Here is a 5,771-nt window from a genome sequence, read left to right as displayed (position 1 = left end):
TGTTTATTGATGACATATTGGTTTACTCCAAGACTCAGGAGCAGCACGAGGAGCACTTGAGAGAGGTGGTTGAGACACTTGGGAGGGAGAGACTTTACGCAAAGTTCTCCAAGTGTGAGTTCTGGTTGCGCGAGGTGCAGTTTCTGGGACACCTCGTCAACCAGAAGTGTATATTAGTCGATCCGGCCAAGATAGAGGCCGTGATGCAGTGGGAGGTCCCGAAGTCTCCATCTGAGATTCGGAGCTTCCTGGGCTTGGCAGGGTACTATAGGAGATTTATCCAGGACTTCTCCAAGATAGCAGTACCAAACTGACTAAGAAGTCGGTTGTGTATCGCTGGGGTCCTGAGCAACAAGCAGCCTTCGAGACGCTCAGGCAGCGATTGTGTGAGGCACTGATTCTCACCCTGCCAGAGGGAGTAGATGACTTTGTAGTCTACTGTGATGCTTCGATCACAGGTATGGGAGCAGTGTTGATGCAGCGAAGCCATGTGATAGTTTATGCCTCGACACAGTTGAAGCCTCACGAGGCTAACTATCTGACGCATGATTTAGAGTTGGGGGCTGTTGTGTTCGCCCTCAAGATTTGGCAGCATTACCTCTATGGGGTCTGATGTACTATTTACACGGATCACAAGAGTCTGAGGTACCTCATGGATCAGCCGAATCTGAACATGAGGCACCGTCGATGGTTAGATGTGGTTAATGATTACGATTGTGAGATCCTTTACCACTCGGGCAAGGCCAAAGTAGTGGCCGATGCTCTGAGCCGCAAGGTGGTGGCGGCCCCGATACGAGGCATCTGATTGAGGATGGCAGTGATGACTCCATTGTTGGAGCAGATTAGAGAGGCACATGTTGAGGGCCTGAAGGAGGAGAGGCAGAAGTGTGAGAGGATCGTAGGCCGGGTGGCTTCTTTTGATTATGATAGCCGAGGACTGTTGACCCTGCACGGGAGAGTCCGGGTACCGTACTGGGGCGGAGTACGGCAGGTATTGATGGATGAGGCCCACAAGTCTCGGTTCTCCATTCACCCAAGGGCGACGAAGATGTATAGAGATCTTCGACCCGACTACTGGTGGCCCTGCATGAAGCGGGACGTAGCTTGGTATGTGGAGAGATGCCTGACCTGCAGGAAGGTCAAGGCAGAGCACCAGAGGCCCCACGGCAAGATGCAGTCGCTAGACATTCCCGTGTGGAAATGGGAGGATATCACCATGGATTTCATTACTAAGCTTCCCAGGACCGCACGTGGGGTAGATTCGATTTGGGTCATCGTGGATCGGTTGACCAAGAGTGCGCATTTCATACCGATCCAGGAGAGCATCTCAGCCGAGAAACTGGCTGAGATTTATGTGCGAGAGGTGGTGGCACGTCATGGAGTGCCTGTCTCAGTGGTATCGGACAGAGACGTCCTTTTTACTTCCAGGTTTTGGAAGCGGTTTCACGACGAGATGGGTACTCGTCTCCATTTCAGCACCGCTTTCCACCCTTTGACGGATGGACAGAGCGAGAGGACGATTCAGACTCTCGAGGACATGCTTCGGGCATGTGTGCTAGATTTCGGTGGCAGTTGGGATACATATCTTCCGTTAGCGGAATTTTCATATAACAACAGCTATCATTCAAGTATAGACCGACCTCCCTTCCAGATGCTCTACGGGAGGAAGTGCAGGACCCCAATCTGTTGGGGTGAGGTCGGTCAGAGAGTCATGGGGAGTACGGAGGTAGTACTCAAGACCACGGAGCGAATTCAGTAAGTCCGGAGCAGGCTCCAGACTGCTTAGAGTCGGCAAAAGAGTTACGCTGACAAGCGGCGTTCGGACTTCGAGTTTCAGGTGGGCGATATGGTCCTCCTAAGAGTGTCACCCTGGAAGGGTGTTATAAGATTTCGGAAATGGGGTAAGCTGGGCCCCAGATTCATTGGACCGTTTGGGGTTTTGGCCCGGGTGGTTCGGGTTGCTTATCGGTTAGACCTTCCAGCAGAGCTCAGCCAGATCCACAACACGTTCCATATTTCTCAGTTGCGGAAGTGCTTAGTGGATGATTCAGCAGTGGTACCCCTGGAGGACATTCAGGTTGACGACAGCCTGAACTACATCGAGAGACCCATTGCGATCTTGGATCGGAAGACGAAGACCTTGAGGAACAAGGTAGTTCAGCTAGTAAAGGTGCAGTGGCAGCACCGGAAGGGTTCAGAGTGGACATGGGAGTCCGAGGAAGAGATGAGGGAGCATTATCCGGAGTTGTTTTCAGATTCAGTAGCAGCAGACTTCGAGGACGAAGTCTGATTCAAGTGGGGGTGAATTGTAACATCCGTCTCTCGAGGTATTAATTAATTAATTATGCAACTTAAAAGATATTGGACTATGGTTGGACTTGACACTTTGGATTGGACCTTAAGACTCTTGGGCCGAGATGTAGGCTGCCCATAAGTCGTACGCAGGGTGTAACCCGACGTACGCGGGGCGTAGTGTCATTGGATGCGCGGGACGTGAGAGGCGTACGCGCATCATACCATAAGGTACGCCCAGCGTACGCGATCAGACACTAAACCCTAATTTCAGGGTTTAAAAGCTATATAAACCCCATTATAGCCCCCCTGGTTTCTTATCAGCCTCCTCACCCACAAGAAAACACTAATACGTTCTTACCCTCTTCATTGTGTGGAATTGCTTTTTGTTAGTGCTTTTAGTGAAAGAAAGTTGTGAAGAAGGAAAGGAAAGGTTGGAGAAGAAGCTTGAGCTCAAGGATCTGGACTAAGCTCACCCTTGGTCATAAAAAGAAGGTATAAAGCACTTAACTTTCTTCCTCATATTCTAGATCTAGGGTTATGGGAGTTTTGGACCTCTTTAGGTCCAAAGGTTGGACCTTGATCTTGTGAATCCGTTTTTGAGCTTGGGGTTGCCATCCTTGAGGCTCAAAACACTTTCTTAGCAATAAATTTCAATCTTTGAGGCTTTCATGAAGCCATGCATGAGATCTAGCCATTTCCATGGAAATAGATTATTGTTTTTAGAGTTTGAGCTTATGTGAGTCATGCAAACCATCAAGTAAGCAACTTTCTGGTTTAAGGCATGGAATAATACTTGGATCTAAGTTTGTAATTTCTGACTAGCACATAATAGAGAAAGGACTTAACAGGGTATTACGCTGAGCGTACGTGTGGGTACGCCCAGCGTACTCGCCATCAAGCACTTACACTAAGCATACTTTGGAGTACGCCCCGCGTAACGCAGTCAGTTTGGACCTTGAGTATTTGGGCCTCGGTGTGGGCTGTGTTTTGGACTTTGGGCCTTAGTGGGCCAGCAGGGGTCAGAGTATGGGCCAAGGGCATTTTTGGGCTTAAGTAGGGCCATAGGAGGAGTTAGGCCTAATTTAGAAAAATTAGGCCATTAGTGGGCCTTTAGTGGGCCATCGGTGGACTTAGAAAGAAGTAAAGGGTTTGGGCCTTGGTTATGACCCACACCATAGCAGGGGTGAAATAGTCATTTCATCCATAGAAGGATCCTCGTTTTGATTAAGTGTTTTATTGGTCATGATAGCCGGAGAGCAGCCGGGACATCATTCAGGGATCCTTCACTCGGATTTTCAGCAGTCAGTTCTTCGAGGTGAGTTTCCTTCCAGTAGGAACGGGTCTACGGCCACAATGCCGGGCCGTTTAGATGATAGTAGTTCCGGACTTCGGTCTGATGCCGAGCGGGGCCCGATGCAGTAGTATGTATGCTTGATGTCTTCGTGATTCATGCATGTTCGTGATATGTGTTATATGATCCGGACTTTGGTCCGATTCTGGGCAAGCCCGATGCAGTTTATGTGATTATGCTATATGTTCATGCTATGTTATGTTCAGTTTATTCCGGACTTCGGTCTGATGTCGGGCGGGGCCCGATGCAGTGGGCGGGGCCCAAGTTATTCCGGAGTTCGGTCCGATGCCGGGCGGGGCCCGATGCAGTGGGCGGGGCCCAGATTATGCCGGACTTCGGTCCGATGCCGGGCGGGGCCCGATGCAGTGGGCAAGGTCCAGTATGTGTTATTTGTGTTATTGTATGGTATGTGGTAGTTTGGGGGAGCTCACTAAGCTTCGTGCTTACGGTTTCAGTTTTGGTTTCAGGTACTTCAGCTAGCAAGGGGAAGGGCTCGGGATGATGGCATGGCACCCACCACAGTTTTAGCCTAGGAGTTAGACTCTGATATTTTTGATATGATTTGACATCAGTTGTGATATGAGACATATTTTATGACATTTTGAGACACACAACTTATGGTTTTCTTATATGATATTTGGATATTATGGTTTTAGTAATGATTTCAAACGAAATTTTTGGCTTGTACTTTTGGGATGTTTCACTTTAGGTCCTAAACCTAGTACTGGTGGTGGCGTTGTTATCGCTGTGCAATTGAGGCGTCCAAACCAAATGAATCCTTTTCAATGACTTTGTGGAAGAATCATCGGCTCGCAAAGTGGAGTCATCTTCCTATCCAGCGCCGCCACTATCAACTCTCCCTAATTTCCTCAAATCGGAACTGTCTGGAGTCAGATCGACGGTCTCATCGCCTTCCACAACCATTCCTTCCTCTCTATCATCACTAAACGACTTAAAATTAGTAAGTTTATTCACCTGATTTTGTTCTGATTGCCCTTGGAGACTTGAAACTGTGTTACGAGAAGCGCGGTAAATGTCAATCATACTCCGGTGAGGACCGGGCGTGATGCTGAAAGCCGATGCCATATCCACCGATATCAGCAATTATGATATCGACGGCAAGTCTTCGACGTTCGGCAACCCAGCCTCCCACTCCGAAACTCGGTCGTCGTCATCTCCACCACTGACATCGAAGTCGGTAATTCTGACTTCCTATCCTATAGCAATAAATTGGTAAGCAAGTTGAACCGATTTCAACAAATTAAAGGTCCAGGATAACAATTTTTTGTTAGGATTTAGAGATTGGAGAAATTTTTCGATTGGAAAGATCAGGTCACGTGTGAATGATTAGAAACTGGAGTAGATATTTTAGAGCAATACCTCCCAGATCATAATGAATCCATGAATGTTGTTCTTGAAAAGTTCAAGAACATCGGCATCGACACCCCTAGTGTTGTTGCTTTACTAGGTATACTTATCATCGATCATCATCATCATCATCATCCATCATGCATCTAGAAATATCACATCTAAAAACCTCTTAAACTCTAAAATGATCAAGTTTATTACATGTAATCCTCTTAAACTCGCAGCTTGTACACGTCACATCATCCCTAAAAACCTCTTTCCTGCTATCTTTTTTTAACACATAGAGTTGTTGATCTTTGTAGTTGAATGGGATGATTGAGATAAAGGGTAGATAAGTAACAGAGCTTACTTGGTGAAGATGAAAGGAACAAGATACCCGATATGCAAAGCTTTAGAAGAAGGTCCTCTGTCAATGTACAAATAGAATTTCCCCCACGTTGATAAGCATCCAAAATTTCATTGATTAAATAAATAAGCATACAGATGTAATACCATGAGTTGGAGAAGGTCAAAAAACCAATCAACATTTCTAGTCCAAGGTAAACCCATACTACAGCAACCTATAAAACACCTAATTCCACACTCACAATATCATGGAAGAACCACAATCTGTTAAGAGCTAGGAATATGAACACCAGGGGTAAAACCGTCCATATTCCTGCTATCATTACTACTGAGGTTAAAACTGATCATATAATACCTGTAACAACCATTAGTCACCCTATAATCGCTAATACCAACACTACACATATTCCAA

At 46.9% G+C, this 5,771-nt stretch overlaps 1 pseudogene; it reads right to left on the bottom strand.

Annotated features, from left to right (window-relative positions):
* Positions 1-4,351: 4,351 nt before the first annotated feature.
* LOC145105424 (transcription factor LUX-like) lies at positions 4,352-5,541 on the bottom strand (annotated as a pseudogene).
* Positions 5,542-5,771: the final 230 nt, after the last annotated feature.

Source organism: Lactuca virosa, chromosome 4, assembly GCF_052849685.1.
Source record: "Lactuca virosa cultivar CGN04683 chromosome 4, Lactuca_virosa_CGN04683_v6, whole genome shotgun sequence".
Lineage (NCBI taxonomy): Eukaryota > Viridiplantae > Streptophyta > Magnoliopsida > Asterales > Asteraceae > Lactuca > Lactuca virosa.
The sequence above is the reverse complement of the archived record's forward strand: the minus strand, read 5'-3'. Positions and strand labels throughout refer to the sequence as shown.